Source organism: Chrysemys picta, chromosome 7, assembly GCF_011386835.1.
Source record: "Chrysemys picta bellii isolate R12L10 chromosome 7, ASM1138683v2, whole genome shotgun sequence".
In the NCBI taxonomy this organism is placed as follows: Eukaryota; Metazoa; Chordata; order Testudines; family Emydidae; genus Chrysemys; species Chrysemys picta.
In genome coordinates, this window is record NC_088797.1 from 99654393 (window position 1) to 99675297 (window position 20905).

The following is a 20905-nucleotide window of genomic DNA, read 5'->3' on the forward strand; positions in this document are numbered from 1 at the left end:
GGACTCTGGTTGTGAAATCTGATTTACATAGCAACTGGGTGCATGTATCTCAGTGACAGTATCTCAGTTCACGAGTTCTTGTATTGTAATTAGCTGCCAACACCTATTAGCCAGAATGTGATAGTTCATATGACCACTGCCCAGTAATTTAATAATTTAGTAAAATGTACTGTGAATATGTAAATCTCTCTACTCTATTGGCTGCAATAATTCCTTTTTTTATTGGCTCCTGTACTCAGGAACAAATAATTTTATTATTAGTATACTGAAATACAATAAATAAATTTAATTTGACTTCTCTTAATTCATGTTAGAAGTAATGGTTAATGTAATCTAAGTCTTTATTAATTCTAATGCTGCAGTTGCTGAGAGCTCTTTTTGTATGATTTATATTGTACTTGATTAAATACTGCAAAACCTTTTGTTGAGCAAAAAGGACCTACAAAAACTGAGTAATAAAAAGATTTTTGGGCTTTATCATGTATACGACCCTCTGAAAATAAATGCACCATTGTAGAGATAATCTATGAGAAAATGTGAATTCTGGCTAATAACCAAACATTGTATCAATTCTATTTTATTAGCTTGGAAGAAAATAATTAGTACTGACAAAAAACCTCACTAGTGGCTTGAAGGCAAACAAACAGGTGGATAATTAACACATCAATTGCTAGTTGCTTAATATTGTACATAACGTATACATAATATTGTGACTGGTTTTCAAACATTTCTATTGGGCTTTAAATACATGCTGAAGAATTCATTATAATTGCTCAACCTGAAAATGTTAGGTATACCATTGTCATCTGCTCGTATTTTTCAGAGAAATGCTGAAAAGAAGGAAAAGAGCGATGCTTCTGAACCATGGAACTGAGAAAGGATGGAAGAATGAGAGTTCAATAACTTGTGACTGATCATTAGAACTGAAGTTATGCAAATATTCAGGTTGCTTTTGACAAATGTGAAAGCTGAATTCAAATTCAGCATAATTTGAGTGGTTTTGTTAATTTTATTTAAATCTTCTGATTTGTTTTATTACTGAATGTTATTACTTGCACAAACTGCTCCTACTTCTCAACTCTCTCTGTGTATCTGACAGCAATATTTGCTCGTCACTGGAGTATTTCTCTATGAAATCCCCACAAAGTTCAAGTAATGATACACAATAACAGACAATTTTTTCTTTTATTTTACCAGTGGAGGGAACTGAAGTCATGGTCCTGATTTGCCACTGTATGCTAAATCTACTGGAACAGCCACTAACAACATTAGGCTCCTATCTCTTTGGGAAGGGGAAGGAGAAGGAGGAAGGTGGGAGGAGGTTGTGTTGAATCATTCCTACAAATGGCATGAATCCTCAAAGTGAACACCAGCTTGAAAAAAATGTCAGGGTGAAATCTTGGCTCCACTGAAGTTGATAGGAGTCTGACCATTTACATCAATGGGGCCATGATTTCACCCTCACACTATACCTTAAGAAAAATGGTTAAACTACCTTTGAGGAAAAGTCTGTATTATAATTTTTTAAATTTGGCTTATGTCATTAACTGCCAGCCATCAACATGTAAAATAACAACCCCCCCTTCCATCTCCCCAAAGATTTTATGTTTAACTTTGTTGTTCTTATACAAAGAGATAAGCTACTCAGAAACAAGTTTATGTGTAGGGTGACCAGATAGCAACTGTGAAAAAACAGGACAGGGTGGAGGGTAATAGGCTCCTATATAAGAAAAAGTCCCAAAAAACGGGACTGTCCCTTTAAAAATGGGACATCTGGTCACCCTATTTATGTAGCATGTTTAGTTACTCAAAGCCTTTCATTTAATTGGCTAAATGGGCTTGTCTCCTATAGGTAGCAGTAATTTTTACCTCAGCAATTTGTTCCCAAAACTCTTGACAAAAAGAGTGCAACCTCACAGCCTTAACTAGGGTTTTTGCCACTCTGTCAAACACATCATCTTTTACAACTTTTATCGACACATGGTAGAGAGTATAATATTATTTAAAGATTCTGTTGCACTGACAGCTAAACTGATTTTGTAGCTCAGCTTTCTGCAACAACAGAATTATATGTTTTTAACACTTTAATACATTTTTAATATCAGATGTTGTACTGATATGTGTAATGAAACTTACAATGAGATTTTAGTTGTGAACTTTTGCCGTAATTTTAAAAAGAAACCCCCCACCTCAATATTGCATGTAATGACAGCTCCATACCCTGCTTTAAAAAAAAAAAGATTAATTGAGATTAGAATCTATGATGTGCCTACAAGGTATAGTCACGCCAACTTCAGAGCTCCATTGACTAACTGACATCTTCTGAAAAAGAAAATGGGCTTCAAAATGCATAAAAAAATGCATAAGTGGGAGTGTTCTGTCAACAAACTTGCCAAAACCCATTGTTAGTATTCAACAATAACAAAACAAATATATAGGCTCAGGAAATCTAAATAGCATCAACAGCAGCTTTCAACAGACAGCAAAATGCAAAGCTGGAGCCTGGATAGAGTAATGGAGTCTGTTCACTACAATAGTTTTCACTAAATTAAAAATACAGCCAGGTGACTCCAATATCACTTCTGTTGCGAAGACAATAGTGAAATGCCTATTATGTATTTTGAAATGAAACTTTCCATGGAGACACTTGCCAAAAGGATCCAATACAGACTGGCTACATCAACTGCACCAGACAGTCCTCAAGGGTTGAACATATGGGTTAAACATGCTCTTACATCTCTATGGAGACTTGCAAAGAAGTCCCTTCCAATGGATATTGGTCAAATTTGTCTGAGTTACTCTGTGTTGCAGAGCAGCTGTCCAGAAGCGTAAATGTGCAGGCTCAGAGCTAATTCATGCTGAGTACTGAGAACAATTAGCTCCATTGGGTCAAAAGCTGGTGACTTTGGGATGAGAGGTTTTGCAGGTGAGAGTACAAGGGAATGGACAGTGTACTGAGAAACAAGAAGACCAAAGATGAGAAAGAGCTTTATTTCTGGCACCAATACTGGACACCCAGTTAAAATTTTTTTTATGTGGACGTAGTTATGTGTAGCTTTGCTGTTGTTATTGCCATCTCTTTTCAAGATAAACAGGAGCCATGTGCCTCTTGCGAATAAATCAAACTATAGAATATCCTGAGCCTCTTTGTTTGCTAAATTCTGTTCCAATAAATATCATTCTACCCAGAGGTGTAATTGCTCAAAAGGGACATCAGTATAAATTCATCATATACATTTACAGTGTGTTCTCTGCCTACTACTTTTGGATATCCATGAATCACTGGGGATGGGGGGGGGGATTTGATTTTAATGATTTAGCCAGTACTATACAATTACAATTCACTGGGAATTGATTTTTGTTGGGGAAAACAATGTTTTTTCTTTCAAGTTTTCTTAAAAAAAAAAAAAAGGTCTTTGAAAGCTTTGGGATTTTCACCGTAAAACCCCCAAATAACCTTTTTTGGTGCTCAGCACCAATACCTCAAATTTTTCAGTTCCGGAAAATGGGTTAGTTTTTGCTTTTTTGATGAAAAACCTGAAATTTCACTCCGTAGGGGGAAAAAACCTTCTCTTTATTTATGAAAAAAAAAAAAAGGTTACTGGGAAATTTTTTGACCAACCCTAAATGCAATGTAAATATATATGACATTTGGACAGGGACAAAGCTAGGGCAGTAAGGTGGCTGAGCAGGCAACGCCACATCTAGATTTTTAAAAAGGACTGTCCCTGAAGTATAATAAGCTGCTAACTCCCTGAAAATTCCTGCACTGAAAAATTGGGTGTGTTTAGTCAGCTGCTACCCAGTGCATCTTTGTCTTGAAGTGTGCTGTCTGCATTTCCTTCGGCTATGGAGCTGTGTGTCACCTTGTCTGCAGAGTATGAGCAGATGAGAGCAAAAGCAGTCCAAAGGCAAGATATGCCTGACAGCTTCTGCCACAAAGAGAAAAAAGAAGAGAGAACCAGCAACAAAGGAGTAAAGAAGAGTCTATAGGATAAACAATACTAATTTAAAGAGACAAATTACAGGGGCAAAAGAAGGAAATGCATAAGAAACTGAAGAAAACATTAAAATCAAAAGAAAATAAATTCTAAAGGAAAAAGAGAAAAAAGGAGAGAGGAAGAGAAAAGCAGAGAATTTAAAACTGGAGAATAAACTCATACCGGAAAAGGAATAAGAAAAAAAAAGGTGGAAATGCTAAAAAGAGAGCGAGCAAGAGAGAGAAAATGAAAGACAACAATTTTCAGTGATTATTTTGGATTTGTTCTATTGACAAGTACTTCCCCATGGCCAGAAGTGAAACTTTGTTTTGAGTTTTAAAGAGCTCCTACGAGCTGACACAATGAGCATAAGCCATTTTCTAGGAGAGATTTTAAATACTGGTGACAGGTAAGCCTCAGAATAAAATTGAGGGGTTTGAAGCCATTGGATCTGTGGACATGCAGAATCAACACATGAAGTGTCTTCTCTTAAAACAGAACATAAGCTCCTTGGGACAGGATCCATCTGTCAATTGTGTGTTGGTATAGTTCTAGTACAATGAGGCCCAATACAGGAGTGCTGGGCCTCTGGTTACTACTGTAATACAAATAATTAGAATAAGGCCTGTGAGCACCCCTTCTATGAGGAAGTAGCTACAGATCTGCTGGATCTACTCTTCCTTTGCCCCCATCCCTAATCTTCAAATCCCACAGCATGCTGGAGTGCCGTGAGCCATTACAAAGGGCATTGGAATCCTGCCCACCTAAGAAGTATAACCACACCATTTTTGTTGCAGGCAATGTCCCCTGTGGCTACGGAGGAAGGAGCAACATTTTACCCCTACAAACAGTATTTTAACGAAAACCGCACTAAGCATTTCTCACGCTGCTTAATGGTTATAAGATGTTTGAACTACAAGAGGAGTTCCTATGAGTCCAATATCAATATTGTAAGAAGAAAAATGGATAGATGTGAGATGAAAAAAAGGTAAGAGATATCTTGACACTGGTTGTCAGTAACTCTACGAAAATTTGTTTTACCTGAGGAAAAGCTCATGATAGATAAGTTGTCCTTCATTCACATCTGTAGGCTTAGTTGCCTGTTTACCCTATCAAGATAAACTTTGAAGTACTAATATGTATTTTTGTTAGATACAACATTTAATTTATGTTTTCTCTGTTTTCCTTGTATTGTGTGTGTCACCTTTAAAATAAATACAGGTGTTCAGCTTTTAGCTGTAAAAAAACAATGACTCAACCTTTACTATCTAAGTGCACAGTATTGGTTTGTGAGCTTAAGATTTACTTCAGCATTTCTTGAAAAAAACAAACAACCACCACCACCACCACATTTAGAAGAAAGGAAAGAAGGGTGAATTGCTTCCTGTTCAGTATTCCATTCAATTCTATGTAGTTTGTAAAACACCAAACTATGATTCAGCCTGACTTGACTTATTGACATTAAATAATCTTAAGGATTGAGAAGTTTGCTTCTTTCTGGGTGAAATTCAGCCCTTCACTTAGGGCCACCCAGAAGATTCAGGGGGCCTGGGGCAAAGCAATTTTGGGGGCCCTGTCCATAAAAAAAAGTTGTAATATCATAGAATACTATATTCTCGTGAGGGCCCCTGTGGGACCCAGGGCCTGGGGCAAATTGCCCCACTTGCCCCCACCCCTCTGGTTGGCCCTACCTTTGCTTAGGTCCAACTCAAGCACAATTTAAGGCCTTCCGCTGGCCCTCTGCACTAGGGTGAATTCCACCTAAGACACAGAGTATTAATTTCTTTTGTAATTTATTTGGGCCAACATAAAATTCATGGATTACACAGTTTGAAAGTCTTTCTGCAATTTCTTTTTTCAAAATGTAAGTTTTCATTAAAAGAAAGTTTTTCTATGACAGAGAGCCTTAAAAATGTCAACACTTGCACAATTAATATAGGCTTACAAAAACAATATTCAAAACTAAAATGGTACCCAGACAAACAGCAGAAAAGGTGTGGTATGCTCCTTCACAAAATACAGATTCCTGTAGTACAAGTGAACAGTTATGTACACTGTAAAGGAAGCTTGCTGCATTTGCATCATATCACGGTCTACTAGTCTGATTTCTTGCATAACACAGGCCAAAGGACCTCATCCAGTATTTTCTGCATCTAGCTCATATCTTCTGTTTGAGCTATAGCATATCTTTTAGAAAGATATCCAATCTTAGAGACTTCTAGAGATGGAGAACCCATGTTCCTAGATAAGTGGTTCCAATATCGAATTACCATCAATGTTAATTTTTTTTGCCACATTTAAAATTTGAATTTGTCTAGCTTCAGCTTCCAATCACTAGATCTCATTATACCTTTCTGTGCTAGATTGAAGAGCCTCCTCTCAGGGGTGTTGTATTTGTATAGTGGGGGTGTTGAGGGGCATTGAACCAAACTGTAAACCCTGGATATAATGAAAACCACTTCAAGCCAGGGGGTGTAGCAGCACCCCTAGTTCCAGTACCTATGCCTCCTCTATTATTAGAAATCTTCCCCCATGTATGTAGTTGTTGACTGTAAATCAGTCACCTCTTAACTCTCTCTGGGACAAATTAAACAAATTGAGCTTCTTAAATTTCTCACTGTAAAAGCAGATTTTGCAAAACCTCAAATTAATCTTATTGCTCTTTTCTGAACCTCTTCCAGTTTTTCAATATCCTTTTTGAAGTGTTGACACCAGAACTGGATACAGGGTTCCTGTAATGATCTCACTACTGCTGTAAATAGAAGTAATAACACCTCCCTACTTTTACTTGTTATTCCCCTACTCTTACATAGGAGAATCATGGTCTTAGTTACATCAATGCACTAGTAGCTCTAGTTCAACAGGTCGAGTCAGCCATGATCCTAAATCCTTTTCGGTGTCCATGCATTTCACGATATAATCCCCCAACTTGTGTGACCTTCATTCTCTGTTCCTAGATACATGACCTTGCTTTTTCCTGTATTAAAATTCAGGTTGTTCAAATGAGCCTGTCTCTCCAAACAAGCCGGGTTGGTCTGTGTAAGTGACCTATTCCCATCATTACTAACTATACCACCAACTAATGTATCATTGGCAAATTTTACTAGGAATGATATTATATTTTCTTCCAAATCATTGATGAAGATATTGAATACCATCAGGTAAAGAACAGATCCCTCTGGCACAGAAATAGCCTCATTAAATGATGTTTTCCCACAATTGCTAATATTTTTATCAGAATGTCCTACAAGACTGACACTCTTGAGTAAGTTTCCCAGATCTGAAGAAGAGCTCTGTGCAAGCTTGAAAGCTTGTGTCTCTCACCAACAGAAGTTGGTCCAATAAAAGATATTACCTCACCCACCTTGTCTCTCTTGCAGGATTAAGTCAAATACCTTACAGAAATCCGAGCATGTCAACAATTACCTTTATCAACCAAATGTGATGCTTATGCATACATCTTTGCATATGGCAAACCAAAGGAAAATAGTCATGTAATGTCATTGGCCCTGACTCTACAGTCCTGGCGACTTGAAATGCCTCCTTGTCCTCTCTTTCTTTTTTTTAAAGCAAGATCTCAGTCATGGGCAGCAGGTATCATAGGCTGGGAGAGGCTGTGCCTCCCCAAACAGCCTGGCGTGGCCCCGCCCATGCTCCACCCCCAGGCCACTTCCTGCAGCTCCTTCTCCCTCTGGGGTGTGCCGCCGGGACTTGGTGCTCCGGGGCTGGATGCGCTGCGGCCGCGCTGCTCGGAGCTCTGGGGCTGGGGTTAGGGGCTTGCCCAGCGCTCTGGGGCTGGGGGCACTTGGGTGGTCTGGAGCTGGGGCAAGGGGGCTGGGGCTGTGATGGGGGTGCTCTGGGGTCCTGCGGGGGGAAGGGGTGCAGAAGGGAAGTGTGAGGGGTGGGGCCGTGGGTAGAAGGGGAAGGCACGGGAGTTAGCCTCTCCCAATGGCCTGTTCACTGGCCGCTCATGATCTCAGTGTTACTCGTTGAATTCACCACTGGGGCAAGCACTACCTTACAGGACAGGTGCAATTGTAAATGTTCAGTTCTGTGCATCAGTACTTGCCCATGCACTGATTTACACTGGCCCAGATTCTCCCCTCACTTACACCATTCCATGGGGAAAGAAATGACACATTCAGCCATAAGGGAGGGGGAAAGAAATTTAGAAGTACATAGATTTTCTCCCTGGTCTGTTTTGTAGATTTGATTAGGCTGAGATACGAGGTTATTCTATGTGGCAGACATGGCATAGGGTTAGGTTTTCACACCAACACTGGTGAGACTATGAGAAGAAACAAGTACTAGAGCAGAGTAGGGGGAAGAGAGAAGGTCCATGCAGACTCCTTTTTAACTGCTCCTACAATCTGTTCTATATATTCTATGGCATTTATGTGCTATGAAGTAACAAAATTTGTTTCTTAACTAAGGAAATTCAGTAGATTCCTTTCCATCTTGGTAGATGTCTAAGCCCAAACAAATTCCCATAAATAACAATGGGAAGACTCCCATTAACTTTTGCCAATCAGTGCAAAAGAGTCTAGGTCTAGGTTTGGCATTTCCACTTATTTCCTTATAGTTTTTTTTCTGATTCTATTTGACCAACACATGCATTAACAAGCAGAAGGATTCCCCCATGTCTGTATTTGATTTCTACACAAAATGTCACATTTGTCTCTGCTTTGCCTACAGGCTACAACATTGCCATGCTCAAAAAGACAAAAACTGAAAAGGAAAATTACATAATGAGGTTTAACTACAAAATGGTATTATTTCATTCCTTAACCTTAAATTTCATCTACTCTCTAGGAAAAACTCTCCCTGCAACGTGGTATATAATTCCTGTGAATACTAATGGCACACACTGATGTGCAAATAGGACAAAATATACCTCAAAATTTTCAAAATGCTTGATTATGTAAGATAAAATGCACTTCTAATGTTTATAGGAACCAGCTCTATTCCTAATTATGACATCCCAATTAAAGGATGTTAATAAAAAGGAACTGCATTTTCACCATATTCAACCTAGATGATGAATACTTTGAAATAAGCAATAAAACGATAGTACCTTTCACTTTATGGTAAAGTTTGAGGGTCTCTCTAGGGCCTGATTTTGCAAACATTTTATACAGTGAGTAACTCTTATTTGCATGAGTATTCCCACTGCAGCCAGGCCACACAAAGGAATATTTCTGGTGCCCTTCATGTCCTGAGTGCCTACAAAAGGGTGAAATACAATCTGGCTATTAGTTAATGATTATGATTATTAGGTGGGTAAAATGCTTCATCAATCCTTCCTCACAATAAAATAAAGGATAATTGCTTGGATATTTAAAATATGTCTAAAAACTAGCATTATGCAGATTTTAGTCAGTCAATCCTTGTACAGAACAATTAAATAATTGCCTTGTACTCTGTTCTATACTGGCTCTAATATTACCCTTATCATGGTATCACCTGAATGCCTGCCGTATGTTTTGATTACTCATTTGACCTCTGAGTGACTTTCACCCTTGTGCAGAGAGTCTGCTGAGTCCCACTTACACCCTAAAACACTGAACAGGCCCTGTATTGGCCTGCTGCGAAAGGGTGAGTTTCACCATTCCTGTAGAATATTTATTGAATGAATTAATAAAGTAGAAATTCTTGCTTTTCCTATGTGTCTATGGACAGTGATTTTATAGTTATTTTTACATCATTTTAAATTTAGAAATCTTGACCTATGCTAAGATGTTATATGTTGCTGATTTTGACTTTTCCTTTGTTTCTCATTTTCATAACTAGACATCATGCATAGAGTTGGTTAACTTATTTGTATAAAATATATGTCCTGCTAAAGCAATTATTTTCATTTCTGTTGTGCAGAAATTTTCTTAAAATAATAAATACAAAGTACTGAATGTTTCAAGCAGCAACTAGAGAATACTATATTCAGATATTTGTTAAAATGTTAATTTTTACACTATTACATAATTTAATTTAAACAAGCGAGATAAATTTGTCAGTAGTCATCTGAAACTCATAAAAGTTATTTCCATTATAACTTGGAATAATTTTACTTAGATTTAATGTATAATTATACTGTAGCAGTTTCTTTAGGGGGGAAATTATTTGGCTCCTATTCAAAATCTGCATTTAAATTAAGATATATTCCTGATTCAGACCTCCAAGCTGAAGTCAGCATGCTCTAATTAGTACACAGTTGTGGTAAATATTGAATACAAAACTAAATTAACATACTCATTTATAAGAGATAAAAGCAATGAAAGTCAGGATTATAAGTGCCATCGTGTTTTAGGGTAAGCTACATTTTTTTTTTTTTTTAAAGAAAAGCTCTTAAGATTTTAAGTCACTGAAGACATACAATTAAAAGTACAGATAAATACAGTTAAAAGGGTTTGCAGCTTACTTTTCATCTGCCAGGATGTAAATTCCTAATCTTGCCAACATTTACTACTTTGACTTGTCATTTCAATGTGCTATTCACAGCAGTAAGTATTAGGCCTGGCAGAAAATGTAGGCAGCATTTGAGCCATAGATTATAAAACTCCTCTCAGAAGTGCAGCACTGAACTTGCAACCTCGGTCAGGGAGGTAGGGGGGAAGAAGGGGTGCCAAGCTGAAAGAGTTTCCATCAGGTGGCCACATCATTTTTTGCTGTGAGCTCACAGTTGGGTGAAGACATCAACAAAGCTATATATGAAATCTGTAGCCTATTCCTTCTTTGTACTGCAGATGTTTATATTTGTGCCCTAAAGTTAGGAACCCAGCTCCAACATTTGTTCAATAGGCTAAACAGATATTTCTTTCCTGACTCTTCAGAGTTATAGAACAAGTTCATGTAATAAATCTGTTTACCTCCTTGCCTATAATAGGCATATTTCAAAGTTCAGTTCTCCCATCTATTGCATTACTTCAAAGGGGCCTTGTCACTTTGCAGGACGTTTGTCCTCAGAGCATGATAATGATAAAATGCTCCAGTCTCATAAGAACGGCTGTACCGGGTCAGACCAAAGGTCCATCTAGCCCAGTATCCTGTTTACTGACAGTGGCCAATGCCAGGTGCCCCAGAGGGAGTGAGCCTAACAGGTAATGATCAAGTGATCTCTCTCCTGTCATCCATCTCCATCCTCTGACAAACAGAGGCTAGGGACACCATTCCTTACCCAGAGTTGATCCACCTAAGGTCTAGAATTTTTATTGCAATACTGCTCTTGGGAATATGGAGCAACATGTAAAATTTTACAGGTGAGAGCCCCTATCAGCTGCAGATGTCTCTGCAAATTTAGGACATACTAGAGGTGAAGATGCCACTCACCTCATGTTACTGGTAATGCTCTCTTAGGAGACTAAGGATTCCCAGTTCTTGTCTACTAAGCGGTGATTCAAAAGAGGCAAAGTCCAGTAGAAGATTAGAGGATCTCAGAGTAACAGATGACTGCTATAGAAGCAATTTGTTCCATTTAATGTTTATGCAATCCCAATATGTATCACATAAACTACTTTGAATTCTGTTGAAATGCCTATTACATCAGTTTGAAGGTTACAGACTAAAGATTTTGCCATAACAACCTTTGGGAGGGACTGCACCTCTCCCTAACCCTAATCAGTTAACAGTTTTGGGGGGATATCATCAACCTGAGAGAGTATTTTCAGCAACTCACTTATCAATAATTGCGCTGGCTGTGGACCAAGTTAATCACCGTTCAACTCCAGTTTTATGGTGGTGTAACTCCATTGGTTGCATACAAGCATAACACTGTGGAAACTCAGTGGTAAATCAGGGCCAGAAAGTGCAGCAGAATGGTCTCTGGGTAATTGTTTGGATAGTTAACTATCACTAGATTTTAACAACACCTACTACTTCTCAGCTTGAGAGGTTCTATCTATCTAACGTGATCAAACAGCATGTACATTTACGATAGCAGGATGAGTAGGCCATTTGGTTAGTCTGGAAAAAAAAAAGAGCTTGCACCCCAAGGAAAATGCACAATTATCTTTATTTTAAATCATCCCTGACCATAGGAACTCAACCAACATTCTGTCCTGTTTCCTCATGATCTCCAAAGGGCCAGACCACTAAAAAGAATGAGCTAGGCTCAGTGTCATCTGCTGAAAACCTTTTCTTACTAATTACTACTTACTAAAACTAAGATTTTCTTGTAAGAATAGTGTCTTGTTTGGGTTGTTTGATGATCCTCCCCAGGTCAAAGTGGGGATAACTGTACACAGGGTAACATCCCCCAGTGCCTCATTATTCACCCTAGCCACCCACACATAAGCAGCTGAACACAGAGTTGTTTCTGTGGTCCTATATAAAATCCGCAGAACTAGAAACCAACTGAAAGTTGACTAGTGAGAGGGCATGTGGTGGCTAGACCTGAACAGATACTGTTTTTAGGCTGAGGGAACTGGGATTGTTTAGTCTCCAGAAGAGAAGAATGAGTGGGGATTTGATAGAAGCCTTCAACTACCTGAAGGGGGGTTCCAAAGAGGATGGAGCTTGGCTGTTCTCAGTGGTGGCAGATGACAGAACAAGGAGCAATGGTCTCAAGTTGCAGTGGGGGCGGTCCAGGTTGGATATTAGGAAACACTATTTCACTAGGAGGGTGGTGAAGCACTGGAATGCATTACCTTGGGAGGTGGTGGAGTCTCCTTCCTTGGAGGTTTTTAAGGCCCGGCTTGACAAAGCCCTGGCTGGGATGATTTAGTTGGGAATTGGTCCTGCTTTGAGCAGGGGGTTGGACTAGATGACCTCTTGAGGTCCCTTCCAACCCTGATATTCTATGATTCTATGATTCCATGATAGTCTAAATGATAAAGTCCCTCTAAGCCCCTTTATCTGGATCTTCTGGGGTTATAGTTTAACCCCCATTTGGTCAACAGATATTCCTGCTGTTTTTATGAGATGGAATCTGGACAGAATAGGTTAGGGTCATGAAGGGGATTTATTTTCTCTTACACATATGCATACCTACCTGCACTCACTCTCTTCCTCTCTCTATTTATATCTCCTCAACCATATGTACATACTTTCACACACAAAATCTGCTGAATAAGCTCTGATAACTCATTGTGGCAGATGCAGCTTGTTAATGCCACAAGGATATGAGAGAGTTGTGCATAGCCTCTGGTCAGAGGGAACTAGTGGCAGAGACAGGGAGGTCCCACTGGAAAGCCTAGGACTTTTGTTGATAAATTTTAGGCTGAAGTTCATATTTTGTTGTTATCTGAGATACCAGTGAAGCCAAACTGCATGATGGGTGCATTTTACACCGTGTGTATGTCATTTGGAATATACACAAAGATATATGTGTACAACCACTCACTCCCTCTAAAAGTTGTAGCCAGAAATTGATTAACACAAGGTGAGAGATAAGCCTTTGAAAAATAAGCAATCTAAAAACAGATGGCAACTCAAAATAAGCATACTGCAAAAGCACATCAAAAATAAAAATTTGAATGTTCTGTGTGTAGGCCTTATCTGCAACTATTAATTAAATAGTTTTGCATATTAAATCCTATTTTTTCTTCACACTAGAACATGTACACATTATAATGATTAGTATCGGTTAAATAGTATGTTTTCTGACATCTCTCTAGAAGATATTGCTCGTTTCTGATTAGGAATACTTAAGGCTTAAAAGACAGACCATATCTGTAAATAACTATTCAGTTCAGTGAGTCTGATAATTACATTTGACTTTGGCAGGTTATATTTAGCAAGAGTGTCAACTCTGTTGAATACTTTATACAATACTGGTCACCGAAGTGAACATATTAAATGAAGGATGTTTTTTGCGATGGACTCTCTTAAGGAGGTGGTGTTTTAAGTATCAATTCTTAGGCCTACTCTTTTCTTTTCCAGTCAGAATTGGAGCATATGTTGGTCAGTGAAGCAAAAGCTAGACAGCTGTTAACCCTACTCTATGACCTGCACATACTGAATTAGCCATTGTGTTTTTCAATTCTGGTTCATCAAACTTTTGGTCTGAGGAGCTTTAATCTATATTTAGTAAAGGAACACAATTCAATGCTCTTTTGTCTATCCATAATTCATAGCCTCCAGTCTGCTTTACGTTTACAGCAATTGCTAAGGATTTTTTCGCAGTTACATTGGAAGTATAGAAAAATAATACAGTACAAGAATTGATTGTAACAAATGTAAGAATAGTTCCTTTGTTAGCAGTTTTGATGAAGTAAATGCCTATGGAGTTATATATATGTACACACAGCGGTAATTAATAGATGTTTTTGGTGTCAGTAACAATGAAGAAGGCTATCACTCCTATTTTTAGTTTTTACCATTTGCATGTTTTGTATATTAATGATAATTTAGCACATAAATACCATACAATACAAAATTTAATTGGAGATAAATAGAAAACAATATGGGTAGAGCCCACTAAGACCAGAGGTGAAAGTGGGCCAGTATGGCGTACTGGTAAGAAGTGCCTACCGGTACCAGCCCGTACACAGCCGATGTTAAAGTGCTGCTGTGGCAGTGCTTTAATGTTGCTGGTCCTTTGCTCCCCACCCCCGGGGTTGCCGACGGGGGAGGGGGCAAGGGGCAGCTGCCCCAGGGCCCAGCGATTTAACAGGGCCCAGGGCTCCCGGCCGCTGCCCCAGGCAGTGCAGGCTGGGCAGCATGGAAGGGCTGCGTGGGGGAGGCCCCTTCTGCCCCTTGCGCCCGAGGCCCTGCCCCTTCCGGGGGTCTGGAGCTGGACCCCTGTACCGGTAAGTCTTTTATGTTGCTTTCACCCCTGACTAAGGGTACATCTATACTTACTGGCTGGTTCGGCGGCAAGCAATCAATCTTCTGGGATCGATTTATCGCATCTTGTCTAGACGCAATAAATCGATCCCGGAAGTGCTCGCCATCGACGCCGGTAATCCTGCTCTGCGAGAGGAGTAAGCGGAGTCGACGGGGGAGCCTGCCTGCTGCGTGTGGACCCACGGTAAGTACCTTTAAGTTCGAGCTAAGATACTTTGACTTCAGCTACGTTATTCACGTAGCTGAAGTTGCGTATCTTAGTTCGAACTGGGGGCTTAGTGTGGACCAGGCCTAAGACCTATTCCGTTAAGACCTACCAGAACTTCAAATCTACCCATCTGTCCAGGGCTGGCTCCAGGCACCAGCTTGTCAAGCACGTGCTTGGGGCGGCCGCTCCGGAGTGGGGCGGCATGTCCAGGTATTTGGTGGCAATTCGGCGGACGGTCCCTCACTCCGCCTGGGAGCGAAGGACCTCCCGCCGAATTGCTGCTGCAGATCGCGGCTTTTTTTTTTTTTGGCTGCTTGGGGCGGCCAAAACCCTGGAGCCGGCCCTGCATCTGTCATGACTGGGATGTGGGCAGTCTGACCTAATGGTTGGAGCAGGAATCAGGCAGGGACAGGTTACCAGGAGAGCAAGAGCAGGTATTGCAGGGGAAATAGTCCAAAGCAGGGTGAAACCAGTTGCATTGACAACTTCCTGTTTCTGTGCTGGGTTTAAATGGGAGCTGTGAGCAAATTAGTTCCCAGGACTGGAGTCCTCTATCAGAGTTCAGCTCCTCTTCTGATGTCAGTTAGCAGGTCACTGGATTGGAACTTACTAGTTCCAAAGAACCCTTTTGACTAGGGTTCAAGACCCGTGGTCCCTGACATCACTCCCTCCCCCAGGGGCACTACTGAGGCGATGTGGGACCAGACTTTTCAGGGTGATTCCTATGGAATGCTTGTACAAGCGCAGGGACATGGACTTTTTTGTCAGGTTCCTGAATCCACTCCTGAGGACCATATCTCTTCCAGTCAACAAGATACAAGAGCTTGCCACATTTATGTTTTGAGTTCAGGATTTCGTTAAACATGGTCTTTCTCATGGCCCTTTACCTGTATCAGTGGAAAAGGTGTCTGGCTTCTGTGAGGAAAAGGGTTTTCGATAGAGGGCTTCAAAAGTGAGACATGAAACACCGAGTACACTAGTACATCTGCGATGCCTTGTTCCAGTCAGTATTAGCATTGGGGCAGCAGAATTGCATGGCATAGGAGGCTGCAGTGCCCCTGTTGGAGCTTCCTTAGGGAAGCCTCTGCTCAGTATGAATTGTCAAATAGCACTGACATGCCTTGGAGGAAGACCCCCCAGATGGACAATACTGGGCTGTCACACTCCACGCAGGGGGAAGTCCTTCCCTGGACAGCAGGCTGATAACCAGGCTCACCTTTGCACAATCAGTAATACAGGACTGAGGGTGCATCATGAACAGAAGACAACACTGGTTTATAAAACCCTGGAATTGCTGGTGATTACCATCAAACCATTCCAGCAGATATAGCGGGGAACAGAGTTCTGTGAGCCATGTCTGGAGCGCAGCATATTCAGCACACAACTGAATGAATTGCTCCTGCAAGAGCACATTCTCCGAGGTCAGCTGGATGACATGGGCCAGCAGGGCTTGGTTGTCTGCCTGAAGGCAGGTGGCCCTCTTGAGTGGATCTGGTGCTCTCAAAGGGTCCATTCTGCTGGTACCAGGACCAAGCCCGTGACCTAAGTGGTCCACGGAAACTGTGTAAATGATATCCAGTGTGCATGCATAAATCAAATAGTTACATGTACATGTGACCACTCAGTCTACAGACTAATTTTAAGATAATCTGTCTGAGTCTTTATTAAATCAGCTAGATATGCATTATTAATGCATTATTCAACAGATATACATTATTGAGTAATTCCCCAAGATGCCATGAGAATAACATTCTAATCAGTCTATATTATAAACAAACTGGAAGTTTATCATCAGAAACATAAATGATGAATCAACAGACTTACTTGTAGAAGGAATTCACTTTAAGTTCATACAACAAATGTGTTTGGACTTTCAACTGTCTTCACAGACTATTTGTAGACATAGCATCTAGAAGTATTCTTGGAATCAAAGAAAACTCATATATATGCATGGAAAGTGAATATTTGTAGCTCCATTGTGGATTAATGATGATGGAAAGAATAAACTTCACAGTACTCTAACTCTGGGGAATATATGTAAAGTTGCATCCTGGATATATATCCTGAATTCTTAACTTTAAAATCAGATGTAAATGGCTCATTAGAACTATTGAGGCATTAAAACTAAGAAAAATCTTAACAATATGGAAAGGTAATAAGAAAACTAGTTTAGAACAGTATATTAATTCAGTGCTGGAAATATGGAATTTTGAAGATTTTTTTTTATAAAATACATTCAGTAGATTGGCTATGATCATATCCGGCAGCACTTTTTTAGATCTCCACAATATGCATTGAATAAGAGCTTAATTAATTTACAACCTCTCCTTCACATTTTATATATGATATGCCAACCAGACATAATTCAATAATGCAGGAAGTGCTCCCTATCCGAACATGAATCAGCAGATCAACATTTATTTAGATAAAATTACTTTCATTGAGATAGCCTTGTGAGATACAGTGCATATGTCTTCTTTGTGAGGGGCCCAGGGGAACGGTAGTCATGCAATCTTACTTCATATGTTACAAACATCGTAACGTAAGACAGTCTAAAACAACAGGCAAAAATGAGTCACAGTTTCAGTCAACTCTTTTTACACTGACAAGGCTTCTTAAGATCGTTTTAAAAAAAACCAATTACTTGTTTTATTGAAAGAGACATTATTCCACCTCACTGGGGCTTTAACCCCGCAAAAGATTGACTCTACAACATATTATCCTACTCTGATATCACATCCCCCCCCCCTTCTCTCCTTTCTTGTTCATTTCTTTCTCTGTGCTTTTGTTTTTTTGTTTTGGTTTTCTTGTTGTTGGTTTATATATCTATATCTACACACACAAGTTTACAATGTACTCATAACCCATCATATATTCTATTTATATGGTAACTAATATTATTTCTTCAAAACTAACATTGTAAAATATTGCCAATTGAGTACTGCCAATTCCATGTATTCCAAAATAATAAGTCATGATACCAAAATTATGAGATTTAAAAAAAAAAAAAGATAACATTTTGGATTCTATTATTTGCCTTGCATTTTCTGAGCCATTAAGATTTTCTCTGAAACAATGGGGGCTACAGACTTGCCCCAATTTTTAAATGAAAGCTCAGATTCTCATGTCATTTCTGGATTCCAGTAGCTAGGGCTTGAATAAAAATAATTATCTCAAGATTCGTGATAAAATCGTGAGAGTTTGCAACCCTGCTAATTCCTGCCTCCATAGGGATTTACACTCTGGGTTTTGGAAAACACACAGGAATCCTGATTTGCAACCAACTGGGGCAGGAATATGCCATATATTCCCTCTGGGGCTGGCAGATGCTGATTCCACCTGTTCCAAGGAATTATTTTATAGGGTGGCTGGACAAAGGAACAGAAGGTCACTTTACAGTGGTTCCATCCAGCCCTGGTTTTCCCAGTGATCTGAAAAGAAGAATGTGTAAAGAAGAAAAAAAATCACAAGGATTCAGAAAGCCTCCAGAATTCCAATGAGTAACAACAACTACTGAAGTTACTAGATACTGAATCCTGTCACATGACAGGGGCAATCAATCTTTTGCAGCCTTCACGTATGTCATCATCTGACCAGGACCAAGAAATAAAGATCAGTCTCTCTTCTCAGCATGCTTCTTATTATATGGATTCAAAAGAAAACTGAAGAGCTCCCAAAAATATAACAAAAGGAAGCTGCCTGAAGCTGCCAATCTGACAAGGAACTGGGTAGAATACAGGCAGAGCTAGATGAAGCATTTTCAGGTTCTCCTAGGTTGACCAGATAGCAAATGTGAAATATCGGGACGGGGTTGGGGGCTAATAGGTGCCTATATAAGAAAAAGTCACAAATATCGGGACTGTCCCTATAAAATCGGGACATCTGGTCATCCTACCTGGAAGCAACAGGCATTGAAGGCAAATCAGACAGGCTGAAATTCTCCACATAAACCCAGATGCATTGGAGATCTACAATACAGTCCAACTGGACTGCAAACAGCTAGAAAATGTCATTCAAAAATTTTAGCAATACTTTAATCTACACAAGGCAGTAACTTGGGAAAGTCCCATTCTCTTTACTTTAAAGCAACTGTGAGGTGAGAAAACTGACTATTACGATTCACACCTGAATTTCTTGTCGGATACAATTTTACAATGTTGTCAATCCTGTGTTTCTTATTTCTTTTTCCTACCCAAACTTCATATATATCTCTATTGGAAATGCAAACTCCATATGTCTTTAATGGACAACCTAATATAAATTATACAATTAGATGAATAGATTTATTTTTGGTTTTGTGAATTCTTTTGGGGAAACTGAACATTGGCAAATTTTGTTCAAATCTGGTATTTTTATCCAGAAGTTTGTTGTTTTAAAGATAACTCATGCCTACAGAAACATCAGTCCAGAGACAAACTTATAGATGTAACAACTGCTTAGCAACTGATACTACTATTTGCATAATGAACATTTTATTTGTTTCAAGAAGGTGACATAGGATGGTAAGAGGCAAGATGCAAGATTTCTGAAGGATACATTTTAAAGATGTTTTTATTATTACCATAAAAGCAAACAGAAGCCATGTATAAAAGTATAAGAAAATGAGATAAAGTCCCTTTTCCTTTTTTATTTTTTATTTTGGAAGAACTCACGTGGAAAGATAATCAACTGCATAGCTAAAAACCTAAAAGCATACATGAAATAAACAAGGAGACCATGGGAAGAGTGGGAACGATTAGTGTGTACATAATACATTACCCCTTTGTTGTACATGTGAATCTATTATTATAGCACAATTTAATCTCCTTGGTATTTTTTTTTAGATATTTGTAACAGAAGGGGAGCATTTATATTTAAAAGACTATAAAATAAAACTATGATGAGGTATCAAATATGAGGTTATCATCATATAGATGGGATCATTGTAGGAAGTATATGTATTTACATAGATGATTTGTTTTTTTGGGTGGCGGGGGGATGCATTCTAGCAATTTTTTTTTAAAAATGGAGGGGAGTAAATCTTCTCATTAAAATGACCTGATCCATCAAGTAAAAAAAGATGCTCAGTTTTCCCCACAACTGCTTCTTACTTCTCAAAGTAACTACAAACAGATTCATTCCTGTGAAGAGGGCCAGCACAAGTCCTATGCCCCACTCAAGTCCAATTGAAAATAGGTGATAGTTCACTCTAGCTGACTATTCCCATTCTCAATACTAGATATATTAAAGATTTATGCCTAATTATGATTTCAGCTTGCATCATCAAATTGATACCTGCAACAATACAACAATGGCCCAGTGACTTTATTTTTAATATAGCAACTTTTCTATTTTTCCTAGATCTCTGTTCTTATCAAGAAGAATATTGCAAGTCGTCAGTACATATTTTGGCATTGATATGAATGGAATGATAAGTACGGTACATGCGTATACATTCTACTTACAACACATCCCATTATATCATAAATCTTGAAACTGAAACCTTAATAGATTAAAAAAGCCAGTCAAATGACACAGGGAGGGGGGGGAAAGTGTGTAAACTGTCTATGGAATATAACGATATCCTGGTGTGAAAGTAGTAACCAAGTACACACACACACACACAGAAAGAAGCAATAGATTCAGAAGAATTACAGTACAAACATAGGTGTAGATTATGTAGCATTTGAGCCAATTTCCTCATGAATACCCACAACAAACACCCCAAAAGACATCAACATTTAATATTACAATAGCAGAATGCTTTTTGCACTCGGACATCACAGTGGTGGGTGATGAAAAGGTATAGAAGAACAAATTACAAAATTCTAGTCTGTAAACAGAACAATTATTACTCAATCTTGACTTATACACTGAGGAAGTGCCTTGCAACACTTGGATAAGAAAATCTGAAACCAATGTAAGTTACTGGTTATCGGTATATTATCTTCCTTTCTCT

General features: G+C 39.1%; 1 protein-coding gene across 5 annotated transcripts in view; it reads right to left on the minus strand.

The window, feature by feature from the left end:
• Positions 1 to 20905, minus strand: part of ADGRA1 (adhesion G protein-coupled receptor A1) — a 502175-nt gene that overhangs the window by 156325 nt on the left and 324945 nt on the right. The window lies entirely within an intron of this gene.